General features: G+C 39.5%; 1 protein-coding gene and 1 long non-coding RNA gene across 3 annotated transcripts in view; one reads left to right on the top strand and one right to left on the bottom strand.

Moving 5' to 3' along the window:
* The window catches only part of LOC308065451, a 63,815-nt gene extending 41,472 nt beyond the window's left edge, over nucleotides 1–22,343 (top strand). The window contains exon 2 of the long non-coding RNA XR_013928774.1: nucleotides 5,825–22,343. This is a non-coding gene — a long non-coding RNA (uncharacterized lncRNA). The remainder of the gene's footprint in view (nucleotides 1–5,824) is intronic.
* Nucleotides 1–22,670, bottom strand: part of NTF3 (neurotrophin 3) — an 80,317-nt gene that overhangs the window by 13,689 nt on the left and 43,958 nt on the right. The gene's annotated exons all lie outside the window — the stretch shown is intronic.

Genomic DNA, 22,670 nt, shown 5'->3' with positions numbered 1-22,670 from the left:
AACCCTACCGATATCTGAGATATCTGATCACCACAAATGTTAGTTACATCATTGGATAATTCACTCACAGGCTAGATACAAGCTATGGAGATGATGCAGCAGGAGTTTACTCCTTTTGTAAGAAATCAGGTGTTCATTGCTATTAGAAGCAAGAAATCATGTTTAAACACACAGTCCTCACTGGAAGAGCCAATGCTGTGAGTGCATGAGAGCTAGCAGAGAGTGAGGGAAGGCTGCTGGCAGTCTTGCTGCAGGCACGGCAATGCTGTAGCATTAAGCTTTTTTTCATAATTAAAAATAGCTTTGGTGACCAAGTGATTTTGGTGTTGTTTTGCAGTTTGGAAACTAAAGCCCAGACAGGTTATGCGACTTTTCCAAGGTTATGCAACTTTTCCAAGGTTATGCAAGCCCAATGTCAAGTGGGCATTCAGACCTTCCTCTCATGAGGTCTAGGCTGTGGTTGGTTCTACCCACTGGACCAGCCTTTTCCTTCAGGTTCTTCACTCTGTCGGCCCCAACCATAGTCTATTGAGTCAGCTGGCCAAAATCAGAAGTACTTCCATGCCCTATTTCTTCTTATTGAAGTGGTGGAAAAGGGAAGCAGTCCTTACTCTAGTGAAGTCAGAAGTAACTGGGAAGCAAGCAGAGGGAGGGAAAAGGATGTGGAAAACATTGCCAAAGGTGTCCATAGCTGGCTCAGGCAGAAGATCTCAGGTGCCTTGAGGAATTAAGAATAACTTGGAATCAGCCTTATAAAAGGAGCAGGCCAATGTAAATCGGCTGTAACAGTTCAGTAGTTTTCCCCAGGAACTAACAAAGCAATCAAGGGAGAGATTTTTAATTCTGCACATAGGAAAAGCCTGGTCCTAGACTTCAATTTACACAGTAGAAATCCCTGATTAAAAAGGAGCCAAATGTTGTTGTGCTTCAGGAAGTGGGAGAATTAGGGATGCTTACTTTGGACGACAGTGTAACTTTACAGTGTAGCCTATAGAAGGGGAGATGCACAGCTGCATCTCCCCAGGAGCAGAGTACAAATATATTGTGAGTCAGTCACAGTTCCTCCCCATCTTCCCTCCACCACCACACACTCCCTTTGCTCTGCTACATGAGTCAATTACTTCATTTTTTTTCTTTTTTTCTTTTTTTCTTTTCATTTTTTTTTTTGTGGAGCAGTTTACTCTCCCATGCTCCCAGCCAGCTACTTTGGCTAGCAAGGAAGTGGAGCGGGGTGAAGCTTGGGGTCTCTGCACTTCTGTCATCTTAACACCCTCCCTCCACCCACTTCCCCTCAGCAGGGAGTATTGGGTGAGCAGCCCCTGCTCTCCTTGCTGCAGGCAGAGGCATTGAGCAAGCTGAACTTGAACAGTTGTGGGAGCAAAGCTGGTGTGAGAGGGGAGGACACTTCTCCCTACTATGCTCCTGTCTGACTAGGTACTGGCCCTGGCAATGTGTGGTGAGTTTAACCTAGCAAGTGTATTCTGTACAGATTCTGAGATAAGGACCCATGTTAAAATGATACAGGACATTTAGCTGCACTGGAAAATGGGGGTGTATGTTCCCTGAAACCTGTGAAAGACCAGCATCTTCATAACCTGATCTCTGTTACTAGAAAATATGGAAGGAAGCCCACTGCAAAAAAGCAAAACAAAGCAATCACATCCTTAGGAACTTTGGGGAGAAAAACACATGGGGAAACTCTTTACTGAATGTGAGAGGTCAGTCAACATCTTGGGACAATTGGATGTAAAGGGGATAAGTTCTCAGGCCTTTTTGACAATAGGAACACCAAGAGCTTTACTGCGCTACAAGCGGGAGTAAAGGGCTTTTCCAGTTGAAGGCAACTTTTCCTGTGCCTGGTACTGATGGGAAGACAACACATACTCAGAAAGTATCTCCTGTGTCATTCCAGAAAAAGGCAAAAGCACACACATACCTCTTTTCTGTCCCATGCTCCCATCATCTCACCCTAAACCTACATCTCTGGGCTGAAAGCACATCAAGCCTTAGAAAGGTCTTCCTTGACCATGTCACAAAGGCCTTTTTCCTGTTAGCATACATATGGGGGTACAGTTTGTGATTTCAAACCTTAAGTGTAGCTTCAATTAAAATATAGGTGAGTTGAAAGCAGACGAGAACATGGCAGGTGTTGACCAGGGGATTCAGGCTATCTGGGCTATGGGACTCAATGTGCAGAGGTTGGATTTTCAAGCAAAATACTGTGCTAGAGTTATTTAGAAAAGATAAGACACATATTTTGGGACTGTTAAAATTAAGGAAAATTACAAAGAACATTTATTTCCATTTTAAATTATTAAATGGTATTATGCTTGGAGACAATTGTGTATATGCAACTCTTAAAAATTAAACCTTGAGGCCAAATTCTGCTTTTGGTCATGCAGAAGACAGGCGACTGTAGACTGAGTTGCATGTAACTGAGGTCATAATCTGGCATAATGTCTGAGCTGGCTCAGTTTTCTATTAAGCTAATGTCAGTACTGGTAAGTTGTTATGAGGAAATCCAATAGGGAATGGGTCAGGTGTTAATGCACGCAATCAACATGATTCCAAATAAATTGGAGGAATTTAAGAAATTATGTTGTTTCTTCCTGTTAAGTTGCTTGTTTAGACTTAAAATAACTCTATTGACTTGAGTCGTGCTACTCAGGTTTACCTTGGTACAAGTTAGAAGAAAATGCAACTCTCTGTTTAGATCTTTCCATGTCAGATCTCTAACAAAAGTGAAGAAAGGAAGTACATGGAAATTTCTGAACAACAAGATGGTAAAACAAACTATCTTGTCCTTTTTTCTGTGTTCTGTGAACAAACTGAAACTAAGATCATAATTTCTCTGAATTCTTTTCTTTCCCTCAAATTCAAAGAAAATATCAGTCTATGCTGTGAAACTTGGAGTCATCTGTTTTACTGGATCAGATAGTCTACAGCTATGTGAAAGTTAGAAAATAACATTACTGCAAGAAAGAAGGCTAGTTTGTCTACACTCTAAAATGAAAGAAATACCTTAAAATGCAAGTATCATTCCACGAAAGTATATTGTAATTTCACTGCCTTCTTCCTAGCCTGAAATTTTTGGCAGTGGAAAAGAGAGTTTTATTCACAGTATAAAGACAACGGTCTCTCAGGTTTCTTTTATTTGTTTCTAACTGAAGAGAAATTTTCATATTACAATAACATTTTAGGTTCAAGTCTGAAATTTAAGTTCTGGCTTAATTTTCAACATTTTCCTTCTATTTCAGTTCCAAAACCCCTAAGTTGTGTTAAGGGATTTAAACCCCTTGCATCACTGTGGGTTAACTTTAAATCTTTCCAGTGTGCACACTGAAGGAAAGTGCCCATCCTGCTTATCTGTGCTGAGATGTCTAAATTATATACTTGGTGTTAGATGAGGTGCACAACTATGAACTGTCCATCCTGAGGCTGTGATTGAAATCTGGTTTCTCCTACAGGCTGAAAGGGTTCAGGTGAGAGGCTGCAATTTTGGCCTTTTTTTGGCTTTTCTCTTTTTCTATTTAGTTTAGTCCTTGCATCTGTCTTAAAACATTGCATAACAGGTTGGTGCTCGATATACAGTAATCAAAAAACCACTGTACCCCTTCAGCCTAATGTGTAATACAGGAGACAGTATCTGAGATACCTAGCAGGGAGGCTGAGTAAGAGCTTGTTCAAGAAACTCAAGTATAACAGGATAGGACCAGCAGCACTACCACAAATTGTCCCATGGCTTGTTCTGGTGATTGCTGGCTGGTGTCTAATTCTAGACAGACTAAGCCATGAGAACATTTTCAGTACATGAAGTTTTTCCAGATATGTAAAAAGAAGTGAAGTGCTCATTTTGTACTAAAAAAAATCTTCTGTCATAAAACTCCTAGTGAAAGCAAAGGAGAATAAAAAAAAATGAAGATTTTAAACCATTATGCATTGAAAAAAGATACATAGCCATTAACATTTTATTAGCTCTTTTCCTTTGTGTTCTGGGAAGGCAAAATTGCAGTCCTTCTAATGAAAACAAAACAAACAGAATCCCACAAACACCGCAGTTAGGAAAGAGGAATGAAGGAGAAGTAATGCTTATCATAATTGCCCTTCAGAACACAGATAATGGTTGACTGCACTAAATAAATACATAAATAGGAATTGTATTCTTTCCATGGTTGGAAATTTCCTTATGCAGTTCCCTGTCGTTTTCATACTTGAAAGCATTCGTGCTCCTTGCTTTAGTTACTCTTTAGGGTAACATGTTCCATATGTCACATAGCCTTTGTATGAAATGGTTTAGACTAAATTCTCCTTTCATCCCTGTGACCTAATTTTAAGGTCTTACTGCTGTGGAGGACTAATCTGGATCAGTTTGATCAGACTCTTCTATTTTATAAATGTCATTTAACTCACCACAACTTTTTTCCCTTTTCCATAACAATAATCCCAACCAAGTCTTTCTTTGTAAGTGTTGCTATTATAAACTCCCTTAAATTCTACATCTAATTGAACAGTGCTCTCTGACTCAGGTCATTATTATACTCCTTGCTTTCATTCAAGTGAATTTTTAAAGTAATGCAACACAGAAGCTTATTATCTTCTTTTTTCTTGGTTGCTATACTCTGGTGTAGATGCCAAACAGGATATTTATTTATTTATTTATTTTGTTAACAGTGGCTTCCCAAGTATTTTTCTATGTTTTGCATACAACACAAATGTCTTCCTGGTCAAATACTTCCTTTGAAATTTTTTCTTACAATAAATTGCATTTAGCATCTTCACAAGCATTATTTTCTTTATGTTTTCCCATCAGGCTTCTGTGTAAAAGATGTACACACTTAAAAATTGTCCAGATTGTTCAATTCACTAGTTAATTCAAAAATTCTCACTGTGGACTCCTGATGTTCCCTGTGCCTTGTTTCTTTCTCTAACACTAGTTTAGACTGGGGGAAACTCCATTGCAGCTGATACAATTAAACTTGTGCAAATCAAACAAGAGTGACAAAGGAGGAGACCCCTCTCCTTCTGATTCTCTTCTCCTGATTCATATTCTTCAAATATTCAAATCTATAATCCTGATGCAATATCTTTTCAGTGGGTTAATCTGCTTGCTATGAGTTTAGCTTGTGCTAGTTCTACTGGTGGAAAAAGGTTCAAAGAAACGGTTTTAAAATGGACCTCATAGAAAAGTTGCACCAGGTCAGCTACGAAATTTTGACAGAGCCTATCTCAGAGATGCACTGTTTTATAGCGGGATCAGTCAGGGCCTGCACTACTTTTCTTGCCTTTGACACAACCATATGGGCAGAAGACTCTCTGAACCTGTCCTGGCAAAAAAGGATTTTTACTCCTTTAGTCTGCTTTGCTTGTGGAAGGCAGCTAGAGCTACACATGGCTATGCCTCTGGTGATAGTTGCCTACGAGGAGTACTGGGCTGATGGAGTCAACCTGGCAAACACTCACCTGTAGGCCCAGACTGGATCTACACCAGAGTTTTTCCTTTTGTTTTTAAAAATAAAAATCTCTGTCAGACTAGCTCTACCTGTATAGCACTGACACAGACATGCTGCTACAAAGTCCCGGTGTTGTGTAGCTTATGCCTGGGGAAGGGCATGGCCCTGTTGGTAGCTAAATCCCTTTTCTTGTCATGTGCTGTCATCCCGTTAGAGAGCTTTGCTGGCAGAGGCAACTGGCAGGACTGTGGCTCTAGACAACCCCTTCTGTTCTCCTCAACTTCATAAAACTTGTCATTTGGTATCTTTATAGTATTTATTTTCATAATATTCCCATGAAGCTGAACTGTGCTCTGATTATTCCTGTTTTGCAGGTGAAAAACTGCCTGACAAAGAGACATGCTGACCTGCCCGAGGCCCACAGGAGGTCTGTGGTGTGGGAGAGCTGGACTGAAACAAGCCAACATAAGCAGTAGCCAGAGCAGCTTCTGGGTCTGAACTTACTGAGATACTGCACACTGGACTCTTGCTGGCTATAATCAGTCTGCAGTAGTACCGGTAATGAAGTTTGTTTTAGTGTAGCTTAGTGTCTTGTGGTTAGATTCTTTGGTTTCCTAAAAAGTCAAACTGCAACTGAAACTCCTGCAGCAGTTGGGGTGTTCTTAACTTCTTGTGCTGTGTGGATTCTCTGGTACCAAAGACTCCAAGTTTCTCTCTCTTGGCCAGACTTCCCTCCGTGGGAGCACTAATACAGCACTCCCATCTTTTCTCTCTGGCCATCTGTTTCCACGAAATTCATAAAAGCCAAACACCTTAAGATCCTCTCCCAACAATGACCAAGTTCAAAACTTATTGAGGGGGATTTCTGAACAGACACACAGACTGTATCACTACATAAGCCTCTTGTATTACAGAGCTTGCTGGAAATTCAGTGAGATGGGCTATATGTTGCTAAGACATAGAGAAACACTTCTGGGTTTTGCCCCACTACCATTGCCATAGCCTCTGGGTGTCTATAGCACATAACTATTATTTCATTCTCTCTGCTGCGTCCGCAGAACCTCCTGATGTCTATTCCACCAACAGTCCTGAGCAAGAGTAGAAAACGTTCATCTCTGCCACCCCTGCAAATGGCTTCCAGAGGGAGGGGTAGGCGCTGCAAAACATAGGCCCCTCTTCCCATGTTATTAAACCAGTACTTGCCGACTCCAGAGAAGTTCCTGAAAACTTTAGCCTAGGTGAGAAAAGGAGACCAGGCTTTGAATGCAGAAAATTAAGCAAATTAGCAGGGAACAATTGAGGTTTACACCTCTACTCCAGTTCTTGACCTGCTCTATAGTCACTTAGAGCCTGCAAAGCTGAGATGGTGTTATTTAAAGTGTACAGAAGAAATTGCTGTTAGGTTCTTAGTTACTTGTATTGGAATTTTTCTGGTCATGAGAGAGCAGTGTGACATCCTCTCAAACGTGATTTCAGATGCACCACTTCTGTAGTGTTCAGGAATAGTGTATGTCTTGCATTTGAATGCAAATTGGCTGTCTGGCATAAATAAAGATCAAAAAGCCAAAGTTTATGTCAGGATCTCAGTTTTGAACTCAGCACGGCAGGGAATGGAGACCCTGTGCTTTGATTTAGCACTTTCATTCCAGCTTGAATTATGTAATAATCACAGCCTGCACAAATTGCTTCTTTGGTCTTTCTGTTCTTTATCATTATATTGATTCATTTCTATAGGACATTCAATTCAAAGCCCTTCATGAAGGACTGAGAAATCCTCTCTTTACATTCAATGGAAACATCTACTGCAATGCTAACTTTTCTGTGTAGACTGCAGCACCCTGTCAGCCTGTTTCAACCCAGAAAAAAAAAGTTTATTTCACTGACCAGTATTCTTTAATATGGAGAAAAGCAGAATATGCAAAAAGAGTAGAAATACGAGAAAATTTAAAAAAATCCCACTGAATCAAAGTGCAGTCGCATACTCTGCTGATGGGAAGAATGTAGGAACTTACATTGAGTGGAACTGTACTTATGGAAAGAAACAAGATTAAACACATAAAACAGACAAACAAAGCAAGTGTTAACTTCTTCTTAAAGCTAAATCTTGGGATTTCAAAAAGCAAAAACACTTTAAATCACTGGAGCATGTTTCAGTTACAAAGATGAAATGAAATGAGGCTTGAAGAATGACTTAACATTGAGAAGAGGAATCCCAAAAGCTAAGGGAATCTCAAAGAGTTAAAAGTCATTAATTTGGCAAGAAAAAACATGACTCAATGTCAAAAAGTTTACAAGTTGACCACCTGAAAATGTTTTGGGTTCAACAGATCAAAACAGTTTGCTTGACTTGAACTTTAAAAGAAATAAACAAAAAATATGTTTAGAAACACAAATTGTTTAATTGTTTGAAGTGAATAGGCTTTCCTTCCACAAGGATTAAATTTAATTGATTGGACTTTTCTGATTCAAAACCTTTTCAGGAATTTGGGAAGACTGAGATGTATGATGTAGTTGTTACAAAGTGAGAATCCCATCTGATGGCTAGATACTAGCAAGTCAGTGACCTGAAGGTTAATATCATTACAGTGGATTCATAAGAACTAACAATATTGTCCAAAGGATCTGAGGGACAAGTATTTAAAAGCCTTGGAAGTCCTTTTTGCCTGACAATACAGGCATCTGAATTTTGCCTAGATGGCCAGACCTTCTGTAGTACAGTATCACTGACTAGTGTCATTGCTGTGGTTTGCATGACTCTGAGGATCTGGGCCTTAACTAAATACGTTCCAATGCTTTGTGAAACGATATCATTCAGTGAAAAAAAAAACCAAAAAACAACAAACCTGGACTGTCAGCATGTGTCACGCAGGAACTGTTTTATGGTTTGATGCCAATGCACTTTTTCATTAGTTCTGAGATTGACAAATTTATTTCTTCATAAGAAATATATATATATATATAAAATCTCCTCTCCTCCCTCCTATCCATTTTTGCTCTTCTCCCAGCTGTCATCACTGTTTACAGTTTGAGTAAGCAAAAACATATATTTACAACTACAGCTTACTGTTGTGTTTGCTGGTATAGAGTGCCTGAGGGCATGTCTGTGAATTGAGCACACAGCTACATACATAAATATACCTCTTCTCATCAGCGTTTCCCCTCCCCGCCTTGTTTTCTTAAGCTATGTGTTAAACCTTTTCTGTCAAATCCTGAGCTTTGTGGGGTGGAGGTGGACATCTTACTCCATGCCTGTATGTGAGCTCTGTCAGATCCTGAGCACTAAGCATGAGGCTCCCATTGCTCCCAAGCAGGGAAGGCCAAACCTCTTGTCTTTATCAACCACCACCGTGGCCTCTCTCCTGCTCTGTGAACCTGCACACTAGATTAACTGAGGTCATGGAGCAGGAGAAATGTCATGTGCCTGCGTTGCAGCTGAGTATTTCACCTCATGGGGTTGTGTGTGAAAGCAGCCTTACAAGATTTTATTTTCAGCTGCAGCCTCGTGCTATGGCCCTTCTCCTGACTGGACATGTGCCCATCGGACAATCCCAGAGCATCTTGGTTGCCTGCCAGCCCCAGATGCCAGAAGCATGTCCCCACTTCCTCTCCCCTTACACTATGAAGTCTGCAGGGTCTCATTCACTACAACTCAGAAAAGTTGCGTCTTACACATTCTTGGGGCAGTGAGGCCAGATTGTGATGAAGGCCTCCAGATGTTATTGCAATAGCGATAATAATTAAAACCCTATCATGACTAACTGAATAGTGTACAAGAAATTAAAAATGTGGCTTTTCATACAGCTTTAGAAAAATGTTAACGAACATCTACGGTCTTATCAGAACAGGGTTTCAACATTGTGCAGACTATATTTGTGGCTTTCCAAATGCTCGTGACTTTTCAAGTACGTCTGAGGCCAACTGCAAGCTGATGGTTCACAGAAATTTTGCATGATTTCTTCTCAGTGTTCAACTACTCAGAAAGGAGTGTCCAGTGGTTAAGGTCCCTAACCTTTGTTCAGTTCCTAACTCCCTAGGGAATTGCCTTTATAAGTTTGGGAAAGACATTAAGGACTTGTTTACACCGCTAAAATTAACTTCATTTTTTCACTGTAGCATTACTGATGAGCATGTAGCTGCCGCAATATTATACCAACAAAGACAAAACATACTAGTTTTAGTCTGAGATGTGCTTGTTGAAGTTGACTTGTAGCAGCACAGCTGAACTGTTTTGTTTGTTTCACCTTCACTGTAGCTTTGACCTTGAGTAGCTAGAGTGCATTTAGTTGTCCTAAAGTAAAAGAATGCCGCTTTCTCAAGCTACTTTTCTACCTGTGAAATAAGCATGATACTACCAATTAGCTTTGTCTCAATGATACCGTTGGATACACTGTAAAAACTGACTGTAGTTGTTGTGGGAGCTGCTGTGGGAGAGGAAGACAGCTCTTGTTGCCAAGGATTCTTGGATTTATTCATGTATGGGCAAAAATATATTTAGCTATTTCTCAACTGCGCATTTCACTCTCTGTGTCACAAACACTAAAAATAAAACTCAGGGAAAGCTAGGTTATTGCTTGCCACTGTAGAGGAATGAAGCTGGGTTAATTAGCATTGATGATATACAACTGTGGGCTGGCTTCAGGGGCAGCGGGTTGGCCGATGTAGGTAAGGTGCAGCTGTGGCTGGTTCTGTTAAGTGGTTGAGAGCCAATGAAGAGAGAGCAGCTGAGGAACAAGCAAGAGAAGAAAGAGCAGGCCCTGGATGAGTTGATGAGAAGGCAGCGGAGGGACTGGTATGAAGAGTGTGTTGGTATGAGATGGTAAATAGACCTTGTTGCAGCTTGATACTTTGGAGAGGGCTGTGACATGCTGCTATTTTCCTAGCTGCAGAATAGCTGTAATAAAAGTTTATATGAATATAGCTGTAAATGGTATTGCTAGATGCAGACCTGGTAGACTCATGATTGATGTAAACAGTGATCAAATCGTCTGTGAGTAGCCTGAACAGTGCTTGGGAAAGGTGTGAACCTACTCACTCCTCTCCTCCAGGGAGGATACTAACAGTGGCTTTTGCTAATGGTGTGGTAGATCACATCCTTGTGCTTGTTTGTTAACCATGACACTGATTTTGCTTATAAAAGTTATCCAGACACTCAGTTTTACATAAAGCCATGTAGAATCCAGTTCAGCTAAATCAATATGTGACCGTTTTAATTCTCAGTGTTTACATGACTCTATACAAGCACTGGGAACAATGTTTATTGACTCCTTTTTGTTATTGATAAGAAAATGTTTGTGGTGGTCACAATATCATTGAAGTTTTCAGGTGGATCTGCACCTCTTATACATAGTGAAATCTCACAGTGGTGACTTAGCTGAAATAGGAGTTCAAGAAAGAGCACAAACATGTTCAGTTCCTTTCAGAGAGTCATTGCCTCTGGAAACAAAGAGGAAAACCCAGCATCATTAGTAGGATTTTCAAACCTATTTAAAGGTCTCACTCCTTCAGTTGCCAAGTGTTTTGGTTTTTTTGCAGATCTCAGAACAGATTACCAAAGTGCTCTGTAACACTCTGGGAAGTGACAATAACTTTAGACCCACCCTGGCCCTTTGATGGCTTTTGAAAAATGGCTCAATGTTATTAAACAGTACAGATATTTGGGGACTATTAATGAGATGAGTGATCTGCCTCTATGCTCTGCATCTTCATCTGGGTAAGTCTTGATAATCTGCCTGACAAAGATGCATCTTTCCTGGAATGTGGAATTGATAAAAACTAGAACCCAGTATGATATTCCCTATGGAGATAAACTGTAGCGCTATGAGATTTAGCACATGAAGTTTGTGTAGAGCTACATTCTGCTCATAATTTTGTTCTGCAAAAAACAAATTTTTGTTAGTGTGTAGAATATGTTTCAGAAATCCCTTTTCTACCAAATTTGACACTAAATTCACGAGAAAGCATAGAAGTGGTGTCTAGTTGCTAAAGTATGTTAGTGAAAAAAAGGAAAGGTATCACCTTAAAAATGGACATACAAAAGTGGATTACAAGTAGTGTTAAGTGGCCACAGTTTCACTGATCCCAAAGGCAGACTATCCTTGTTCTCCTTTCAGTGGGTCATGTGACATTAACAGAGGCTGTGATCCTGTGCTTTTTTTTATCTTTTATGACTTTTGTATTGGTGATTTGTTTATAATCTGATGACCAAAAACATGAACCATAAAATGAATACGATTTATGCAAATAGAATTCTAATTAATGAGCATCCATGCACTTTGTTAATATGCTTTTAGCTATTTTTGGGTTTCTAAGCAAATAGCTGTCTATACTGCATGCAGCACATTTCAGCACCAATCTAGCTCCAGAAGAAGTCAGTGGGAGTCTGTCTGTCTCCTTTTGGTGAGATGGAATTGGACTGATAAAGCTGTGAGAAACACTTTGGGAATACTTACTCAAAATTATCTAATGAGTCAAGATGAAAATACATGATCCCTCTGGTATTCCCTAATCCTTCGTATTTTCAGTAATACAGTATGTCAGGATACTGGAGACCAGAGTTTATCCTCTAAATCCACTATACTCACAGCTATACCAAACAGAGGGAGCTGTCACCTCTATATCATTCATCTAAGTACTGTGTCGAAGAGATGTTAGTTCTGGGAGATGAAGAGTGAGGTCACTCATGGCTCCACCACCCTTTTGGTCCCTGATACTCCCAGACATGACTACATCCAAGATGGCATGGACCACCAGTTTGTAAATAAGTTGACTAACCAGTGTGAATGGTCTTCTGCATCGAAATCCTTAGGCTCGGCTCTAATTTCTGGTACTTTCAAATACACTGACACTACCTCACATCATTCCTACTCTGAAATCCTGGGACGCCTGGGAACATATATGAATCTAAAATCTTGATGGTCTATAGATACATGAACACACTCTTGATGTCTTTGCTTTTCCTTTTTAAAGCACCACTTTTTTTTTCCTTTTTTTTTTTTTTTTTTTTTCCCTCTCCACAGTTAACATACTCAGACTGTAACTATTTGTTCCAGTATTCTCCCATTAAAATGGCACCTTAATGACTGGCTATCACTCCTATCAGAGCTTGACTGTCTGCTGCAATGTCTGACTGGTGGCTGACCCACTTCACACCCTTAAATCGTGCAGCAGGGACTTCTGAAATAATAAATCAGCGTCCCATGTGCTTGACAGCCATTAGTTTTGACTAAACCATCACAGCAGTGCAAAAGGCAGTGTGGCACAGCAAGAAAAATGCTACCTTGTATTTGAACCATCTGGAAACCAAGGACTTTTCAACAGACATGCATGAAAGTTTTCTTTAAAAAGAAACATGCAAGTCAGTCTAAATAGTTATCTTTCAAAATAGTGCCCTAGGTAAGAAAAGACAGCCACTATGCCTTGCAAAGCTCAAAGGAAATAAAAGCTAAGTAAAGATGAAGTTAATTGAAGATGAGTACTGAAGAAACCCAGTACAAACAAGACAAAAAAAAAAAAAAAAGATATAATTCTGCCATAAAGAGATCATGCTAATTACCTATGTATAATATTTTAGATTTAAAAATAAAGGACATTCATCCAAATGCAAGCAATCATAACAACTAGTAACATTTTCATTAAAAACAGCCTAAGCTTTGCCTTCATGTCAAGCCCAATACGCTGCAAAAGTGTAATTAAATGTATTTTGACAACTCTATACCTCTTCATTTTTTGGACTGGGGCTATTTAATAAGCCAGCATCATTGCGACTGTTCAATGTTTTTAAAAACACAAAGCCAAACTACTAAAAGATAAAATATTTCTTAGAAACAATTCTTTAGTAATAATTTTTGCCTGCCAATTCAGTTTTCTAGGATTTACTCTGTGTGTAGAGGTGTGAGCTGCTTGTTTGCTGTTGTTTTAACAGAGTGTATGAAGAAGAGACTATTATCTTAGCAGAGAGAGTGTGAGCGTTTCCAAATTTCATGGCAGCTTCACCTTTGTGCTGTACTTAGAAAGATGTGAGATGAAACATATTTAGTTGCTTTAACTCCTACATTTTCAAAGGATGTACAAATGTTCCATCTGTTTTCTAAAGATTTGTATTATCAACAATGATTATCAATTTTTTTTGTTTTATTTTTCATAAGAAGTGATTGTAAGCAAGTGAAATATCCCAGTGATCCTGTTCTCACATACCAGCTCTGGGTTTGTAGAGTTTGCACCTTACAAAGTGATTCCAGCTTACAGTTGAAGGCTGCATTGTCTGGGAAGACCAAAACCCAAGGGACTGTAGAATTGTCTCTCAATATTGGCAGATCTTCAGATTTCTCATCCAGGTTATTTTTTTTTTTGGTGTTCTTTTGTTGGTTTTTGTTGTTTTGTTTTGTTTTTTTTTTTTTTTTACATTGCATTCATTTGACTCCACTTGGCACACCAAGAGATTACAGGCATCAGATTTCGCCTCACAAATCTTAATAGCCATAAGGACTGTATTTAATGAAGTGACTCCCACTTCAACAGAATGAGACTGCTTTTACTATATTATTATGATAATCAACAATTAAGTCGGCATTTGCCAGCCATAACCACAGATGTCTTCTTTGAAGTGTGGGAGAAACAGCACTAATGTCAAATACCACAGTGTGGGAACACTTGGCATACACCACCAGCATAAAAAAATCGAGCATTTGGCCACGCTCCTGGAAGATACTGTGATTGAAGTGACATAAATATATAATTAGGAAAATCCGTACATCAACAAGAGCTGTACCCACTTTATTATAGAAGTGATGGGGAAATCGCCACAGCATTTTTCGTTGTTCTTCACCTCTTCTGCCATGGAGGTATCCAAGACAAGCAGATATCTGATTCTGATTTTAAGGCCGCTTCTTGAGAGGCCCTCCTTTAGCTTTGATCACTACATGTTCAATAAGCAGAGCTTCCACAGCAATGCCTTTGAGTAATGAACCACCTTAAAATCACAGTCCAGTAGTAGTGTTTGTATTTGGCTAGTGTATGTTTTGCTCAGTTCCAGTACAGTAAGTTCAATAGGCTTGGAGCTGAACTGCAGTACAGCCATTAATCAAAAGCCCTATAAAATTGAGTTCCAGGAATTTATAAATACATAATACAAATATGAGCTGTGGGATTTTTTCTGTAAACACTCCATCTCAGCAATGCTTCATGTCTCCCCAAGCGCCATAACTTCACCAGCTAGTGTAGCTTGTTCTGCCTCTTGATTTCTATCTGCCTCAACAGTGTTGTCTTGCTTTGCGTGCCTGCTTTTCAGTTCACAGTCATTGCAAAGGGGAGGGAGGAAGAAAACTGTCACCACCACAAAAGCCTATCTAGTTCTTTTTTTCCATGGGACAAGCAGAGCATGACCCCATAGGTCTCTAATCAACTGCATGCATTATTTCTGGAATAAGGCAGGCAGAACTGGATCCCTCCTACCCACATGCCAGCAGCCTGTCTGCAAAACACAGAATTTCAGTATAACTCCAAGATCCACCAAAGTAATTAGGAATCTCTCCGTTAAGTTCATTTGGATTGGTCTATGGGGGTTTGATGTTTTCACTTCAAGGGTGGGAAGAAAAAAAATATTCCTTTGCCTTCTTTGAAAGGATGTTCTTTCTGTTTATGTTTTCCTTTTATGTGAAAACTTTTCCTCTCCTTCACTGCTATTCTGCATTAACCCCCCCATTTTTAGTTGTCATAGAGGGAAATCTGACATTGGAAAGTGTTTCCATTGGTTCCATCTCCTACTGAGACTACTTGACTTGACCTTCTGAAATGCTCCTAGGTGATTATTTTGGAGACAGCTGAAAATAGAAAAAATTGCCTTCCAGGAGTGACTTGCAAAGGACTTTCCCAGTGAATTAATTTGCTTCCATGTACTCTGCAATGCTTTGTTTGGTCTTGTCTTGGGCCAGACTACACTGTGATGGCATAAACACATGTTGGTCTCCGACTCAAAAAGTCTTGTGAAGGGGAGAGACTTGAGTTTTCTTGTAGGTGTTTGGATTTTTTATTTATTGCTTTTAGCTTGGCATGAAAGCACATCTCAGTAATTCATAAAGCACTGAAGATATTCATTGTAGCCTAACTAAATGGAAGCAATGTTTAATTTTTCATTTTTAAGTGGTGATGCAGAACATAATACTGCATATGCAGTTTACAAGGCTCTCACCACTAGCATTTGGACTCCATTTCAAACTTATAAATCATATGCTAAGTATAGTGCTTGTTTGAGTCTGTTAAATATTTCCTTCTCGTTTGTTCTTATCAACATCCAGTAATGATATATACATATGTCATGCAAGACAGTAAATATGCAGAAGTTCCAAGGAAAAGTTCAGTGCCATATCTCTTCTGATTAATGCATAAATGTTTGAAACTAGTATAAAAGCTAGAACAGTGATAACCTTTAGCATAGTCCGGAGGAATGAGCACAGCAGATAAACGTGGTCTATGGAAAGTGCCACAGCAAGACTTATGTGCCACCCAGCCTCCATTTCAAGGACTCCAAACAATTGTGTTCTTTAGTCCTGTTCATTCCCAGGTGTATTTCAGTCAGTCTGGGAGGCAGGAAATTGCATTTTCATCTTTATTCTACTGCCAGCTGTAAGTTAAACCCATACTTGAAGGCTGTAGCAACAAATCGATTAAGTACAGGAACCTCCTGCCACTGTGCTCGTTGGTCATTTTAGCTCTGTGCCTCTACTTTCCACCGTTGTACCATATGGATGAGGAGACTTGCCTACATGATGCAACTGTGAGAATTAGCAGGTGAGGCTTTGCACAGTGCTGTTCGTACTAACACTACCATGGTGTTGAGAAATGGAGAAGAACCTCAAGTGCATACCTGAAGATGAAGATGAATGTTGCAATTAAGACTAAGAGCTCATAAGATGCAGAAAAATATATTAATGACCTGACCAGAAAACTTTTTAATATCTTTCCAGCCAAATTGTGTTACTAATATAACCTGGCTTCAAGCTAAGAGTTGTATTTATACCTGTATTTCTAAATGGCTGTTTCATGAGGAAAAAAGTAAGATATAAGCCAAGAAAACATGATAATAAGCATAGATACTTCCAGAAGGCTCTCAACACAGAGGACAGTTTAGTAAAGACCATTTGCCTTGTAACTGCCACAGGGAGCGAAGGTCTTTGGCCACAGGTGTCTATTTCCATTTGACATGCCCAAAAGAATTCTGCATAGACTCCAATAAGGTGCACTGCTCTAGGAGGGCATGGGTCTTTGATAAACTTGGACAAGCTTTGCATGGATGTTTCAGGCATCTCAAGTGGCTCTTAAGACATTCAGAAAAATGAATTTGTTCCTGCCTGTCCATGCAGAGGAATCACAGTGAGGTTGCAACGAGCAGCCTATATCTAATCTTCTTGCTTTATGGTTCGATGGCATTTGTATATGACACTGGAAAAGTATTTTACATGAGAGAACTCATAGTTCATGTTTTGTAGATCTTGCCATGTAGGTTCCCCCCACTGATGCTAAGATGAAATTGCCAGAACAGATTTTTTACCCTGTTACGTGACCGTGAAGCAAGGTCAGTACTGCTGGGCTGAAGGATCAGGCAGGCACATGATGTCCTTCTAACAGCTGTGAATGCTACAGCACAACAGTAGATTGCTTAGAAAATATGTACAGTTTTCATCACTAAAGGCCACCAAGAACATGATAGATAAAGATATTTATTTACAGAGAAGAGCAAGAGAATGGTGATCTCTTCATGTCCGTTTATGAACTTGTGTGATTTTCTTGACTAGATCTTTTTATTTTTAAGAACTCCACGGCTGCTGCAAGGGGAGTGTGTCTTATGTATGAGAAGGTGTTTGCAAATTTAAGGCTAATAGATGACACAACTTGCACAGTTGATATGTTATGATACGTTATTTCAAGTTATGCATAATTGTCTATTTCTGAATTCATTGTCTTTGTAAACTTACTGTGAAGCAAAAGGTAACATACAAAAAAAAAAAAAAAAACCCAACAAAAAACAAAAACCCCACCAAACCAATCCTAACAACCAAAATAACCAGATTAAGTTTGCTTGATTTCCTAAACTATAGGAAATGAAAACTATCTTGGGCTGCATTAGGCTACAAGGCATGCACTTATCTGCCATGTTAATGATATAACACCTGCCTGTGTCCATCTGTTTATTGAGATGAGGCTACTGAGACTGTAAAGGAATGACCCTCTGTTGCCATTACAGGTCTCAGCCTTAGGGTAAAGGTAAGTAGGAGGCAGGGAAGGATATGTCCGTGGTGTATAGCACTAAGGGGACACTGTACTTCTGTGTGCTCTGGCAAGGATGGGGGGAAATTGTTCAGCATTTACATATTTATGCATAATTGTGTAAGAAAAACCCAAGATATCATACTGATTCTGTACCCATGCTGTGTATGGGCAGAAATCCAGGTTTGCCAGCCTGACAGATAATAGATTTAGCCCTGGATCTGCCTGTCTTACTAAAACTAAAAAGGTTATTGAGACCTGGTAAACAAAATATATAGCAACGGTTTCAGATTCCATGAAGAATTGTGTGCAACCCTGTATAAGACAATTATCAAAAATGTCATCTGTTTACACAACACTTTAGCAGATCTGCCAAATTCTCTGCAGCCTCTATACATACAGTGCCATGAAATGCAAATGCTTGCATCTTGCTAAGCAGCCCCTAACAAACACACTGTGAAAGACTGGGTGTGGAGGGAGCTATCAGCCAAAAAATCATAGCCTGGGTTTATAAGGAAGAACGTAGAATCTTTTATGTCTGCATGAGATATGGCTACGTGGTGACACTGTAAGAGCAGCAAAAGTCAAGTAAGAATACCATACAGATTTCAAAATTAATAGCTAGCAGGCTGAAGTAATCTTGCAAGAAAGGGTAAAACTGACATGAGCATTTACCACTTTTTAACAATAGTCATGTGTAACAATACTAACTGTAAGCATCCCATCCTTGCAGAAAACTAGCTAGACCTCTCATATAAGTCTAGCGCATAGCAGGTGTTGAAAATGGAAATGCAATTTCCCAGCTAGGCAGACATCCAATATTTATGAGCCAAGTCTGTGGAAATAACAAACTGCTGATAGGGACAGAAAAATTTAGTGGAAAATGGAGTAAGTTTTCCACTTCAAGAAAAGCTGTCATTTACCTTGTGTCTGATCATACTCCTGCCAGCATCTGCAGGTATTGTCTGGTGCTGAAGCAATCATACAAGATACCAACACAAAGATATGAGGATCCTCACAACTAGAGTTGATCACAGCTACTTAGTTATGTGGAAGTGATGTGTGGATGAGAAAAAAACTCCCCACAGATACCTGAGAGGAAGAAGAGCCTACTGACTTACAGCAGCACCTCTAATACTTCCTAGGCAGCATTCTGGATCTGCATTAAATGTAGTCTAGTGTTGAATTTATATTGTGGTTTGACAATGTCACAATTTTGTCAGATATGCTTTGAAATTTTTACCATGTTGGGTGGAAATCTTTCATGAGCAACAGATGCTGCTTTGAGACTTCTGGAGCATGGAAATGTGACCCTTGCACCTTTGGACCAAAGTCAGAACCAGAACTGCAGGACTACAACAGCTCTGGACAACCAAGACTTGAACACACCTCCTGCCCAGCCAAAATCTGAAGACACTTGGATTTGCTCTGCAGCTATAAGCAGAAGAATTGATAATTGCCAGACAGAGAGATCTGTGCCTGTCAACACTCCTAACTCAAAAGTCAACTCCCAAATTTATTTGAGAATTTCCTGTCTCCTTGATAAGGCTCCTGTCTCATTTTGGCAGACTACCTACATTGAACTGCCAAACTATGCATAACAAGCCATGTTTCATGGTTATTTGCACAAATTTGGATACTCGTGGCATCACCACACATGGCCCAGATATCACTGGGATTGCGGAACGTTAAGGTGTAGACAATGGAATGAATAATTCCAAAAAAAGGAATATATTCCATGAATTTCCCTTCTTCCTTCTGACTGTAACTGACTTTTAGAGGACTAGTAAGGAGGCTGGGCTCAGGCTTAGCTCTTGGAACAGACCATAAATGTGATCAATATGGTGGAAATGCCCATTGCTGGCTCTCTGTAAGAGGTGAGCTTCAGCTTTTAATCAGTTCTAAGTGGATGATGACACCCCTGCCCCCACCCCAGTGTATTTGTTATTCAGGCAGGCACGCCAAATAACCTCCACTAAATGACTGCTTTTTTTGAGCTGGAACTCACTCCTGGACAGTTTGTTGTAAGCATGGGGTCAGAGTTTCAGCAAGATACTTCAGAGCCTGTTTTGACAACACTTCACCCTCCCTGCCCTCTTCTTTGGGCTCCTTCCAGCTGCTGCCAGACTCCTGCATCCCCAGAGATCTGCAGGCCCTTCTTTTGGAGAAGGACAACAGCTCTAGCATGTCCCTTCTGGTCCTCTCTGAAGTGATGCCCCTGATCACCATATCCCTTGATTTGGCTGTATATATACAGCTTAAATGTCAAACCGTGCTGCTAGATGCATCACTCACATATGAAATGGGTTTGTCCCAACAGACACGCCACTTTCAAGAAGTCCTCATGCAGATTTTCACAAAAACTATTCTGGGTTCAAAGTCCAAAATTCCTTTAGAAGTGATGATTATGTAGGAATGATTATGGAAAGCACAAGAAAAAGGGGTACTGAACACTGGCAAAATTATTTTGATACACTTTTTTTTCTTCTGTAAAGAAGAAAAATATTTCCATTCCCTCAGACTGTACTTGTTAGCTTATCTGTTTATTTATTTAAATATTTATTCAGTAGGTGCATCACCTATAACCTGAAACTACACAGGTCAACATAAATGACATTTTTATATCTAAAAAGCAAGAAGAGTCATATCAGTAAGTCCACAAAAGTTATATTCATGGCACTTTGTGGATGGAGGCCAAAGAGCGTATTGTGACTGATATATGAAAGATGAAGTCTGTTCCAATTGAAATCTCTCAAATTTTTTTGTTCAGCTGAGTGAATCAGCTTATACCCCAGAGACTGAGTATATAATAAAATAATGGAAAAGTATATTAAAAGAAAAAAAAAAAAAAAAGAGATCAACCTGACCCAAAGAAACAAGAATGAATGACTGATGGAAGTCTGTGCTAGGTTTTACTAATGTGTTACTAGTAAAAGCCAATGGAAGAGCACTAAAACATGCAGTACCTATGCTCTAGCAACATATTACTAATCACAGCTCATGAAATCTTCCTTAAAGTATTAATTCAAATTGGGCTGGATGTGAATGCATATGTACGGATAGGACATTGGCAGACCACTGCCTGACAAATTCCCACCCCAAAATATTTGTAATGCAAGAGTTCAACATGAAAGTACATATCCCAGTGAACTGATACAAGTAGAACTTAGGGAGTTAAAAGCACATGAAAAAAAACCTGGTGTCTTCAGCCCATGACCTGAAGCCTCTCACCCAGTTGTAAGGGATTCTTGGCTGGCACTTGTTTGACTGATAAAGTCCTATGACAAGTTCTCACACTATAATATACACTGTGCTGCCTCTCAGATAGCACATTTTTCTTTGGGATGCACAACTTTGGGAAAAAATGCATACCCATCCCTGTGAGATGTTTGTCAGGTGCATGCCCCTCTACAGTCACATGATACAAGGAATTTAGCAACTTCTAGCTGAGCACTAGTGCAAATTCCTACCTATTGTGAGTGAAAAAGCCTGAAAGCTTCGCTCCTAGTTTTCTCCAGTAGCATGATTATGATCTCCTGGGGACTGCTGATCCCTCTGAAAGAGCTGTACTGATCAGGAAGCCAGACAACTACATTTCTTTTCCAGTACCAGGACGCAGAGCAACACCCAGCACCAGTATAAACACTTGAATTCACTATGTTTACAGGGACACTAAATAAGACAACTGTACAAACTGGGCTGTCAGTACCCAGCATCAGGAAGCCATTTTTTGATTATTTTGGGGTTGGTAACCATCAGAAAACACAAAAAAATATTGAAGTGACTGCTTTTCAGAATTTCCCAACACAGAGACAGTCTGGACTGACCCTGAGTTGCTCCTAAATAATTGTTAAAAATTATGTTGGATCACAAAATAAACATAAAAATATTTAGTGGAACAGAAATATTCTTTAGCAATATAGGTATTGTTTTGCGCTGCAGCTTCCCCTATGCACTCCTACTGTGTTTTTTTAGCCTGTTTTATTTAGGAAAAAAAATTGCATGATCACATGACCTGCTAATCCTTTCAAGTAATTTCTAAATTTGCAAGTTTATATTAACCAAATATACTAGAGGTGCAAAATCCTCAAAAGCACTAAGTTCCTACAATTTTTGTGATAACTGGTGGAACAGGACACTTAGGTTACTGACTGTCTCATTCAAAGAGCAAAGTGTTGCAAGTTCAGTAGCTTTTAGGCTGTGCATGAGCACAGGCTGTGCTCTCAAATTGCTAAAGCACACACTGACTCCTGCCAAGCTAGTAGTCACAGAACATGGAAAAGAGATAAAAAACTGTGTAGGTGCTTACAGGATAGGGAGGTGAGAGCAGGAGTAGGAGGAAGCTGAGGTATTGCAGAATGCAAAGGAGTGAAGCTCAGGGAAGGAGTATAGGCACAGGACACAAGTGCGTAAAAAAACAGGTTTCATTCACATAACTGCCAACAAACAACTTGTTTTGGTTTAGTCATTATTACTTGGAAAATAAGTTATGTTAAACTCAAAACCAGACACTGTTATACCAGACTCAGATTATGCACATATAGATACACTGGTAAATTCGTAACTTGCTTTAAATTCACACTTCAGGCTTTACAATAAAGATTGCTGCTTTTTTTTTTTTTTTTTTTTTTTTTTTTTTTTTTGTAAACAAGAACTTTGACCCTATGGGAAAAGATATTGCCAAGAACAAGTTTGAAGAAAAGCTGGCAAAATTTTGATTGTGGATAATTGTTCTAATTCTATAGTGAAGACATAACTAGTACACTAAATTTGCATAGCGATGACATCTAGGAGGGAACACAGCAAGTGTCAGAGTTACTAAAAGCCTTTCAAGAAATGGGGTGGCAAGTAAACGAAACAGTTAAGTCATCATCAGATGAAATTGGTGGACATGTAGTTCAGAAGCCTGATACAGCCTTTTTCTTTTTCTCATTTTCTTTTTCTTTTTTCTTTTTTTCT

This window comes from Falco punctatus, assembly GCF_963210335.1.
Source record: "Falco punctatus genome assembly, chromosome: 6".
NCBI lineage: Eukaryota > Metazoa > Chordata > Aves > Falconiformes > Falconidae > Falco > Falco punctatus.
Note: the sequence above shows the minus strand (reverse complement) of the source record. Positions and strands in the feature narration are given on the sequence as shown.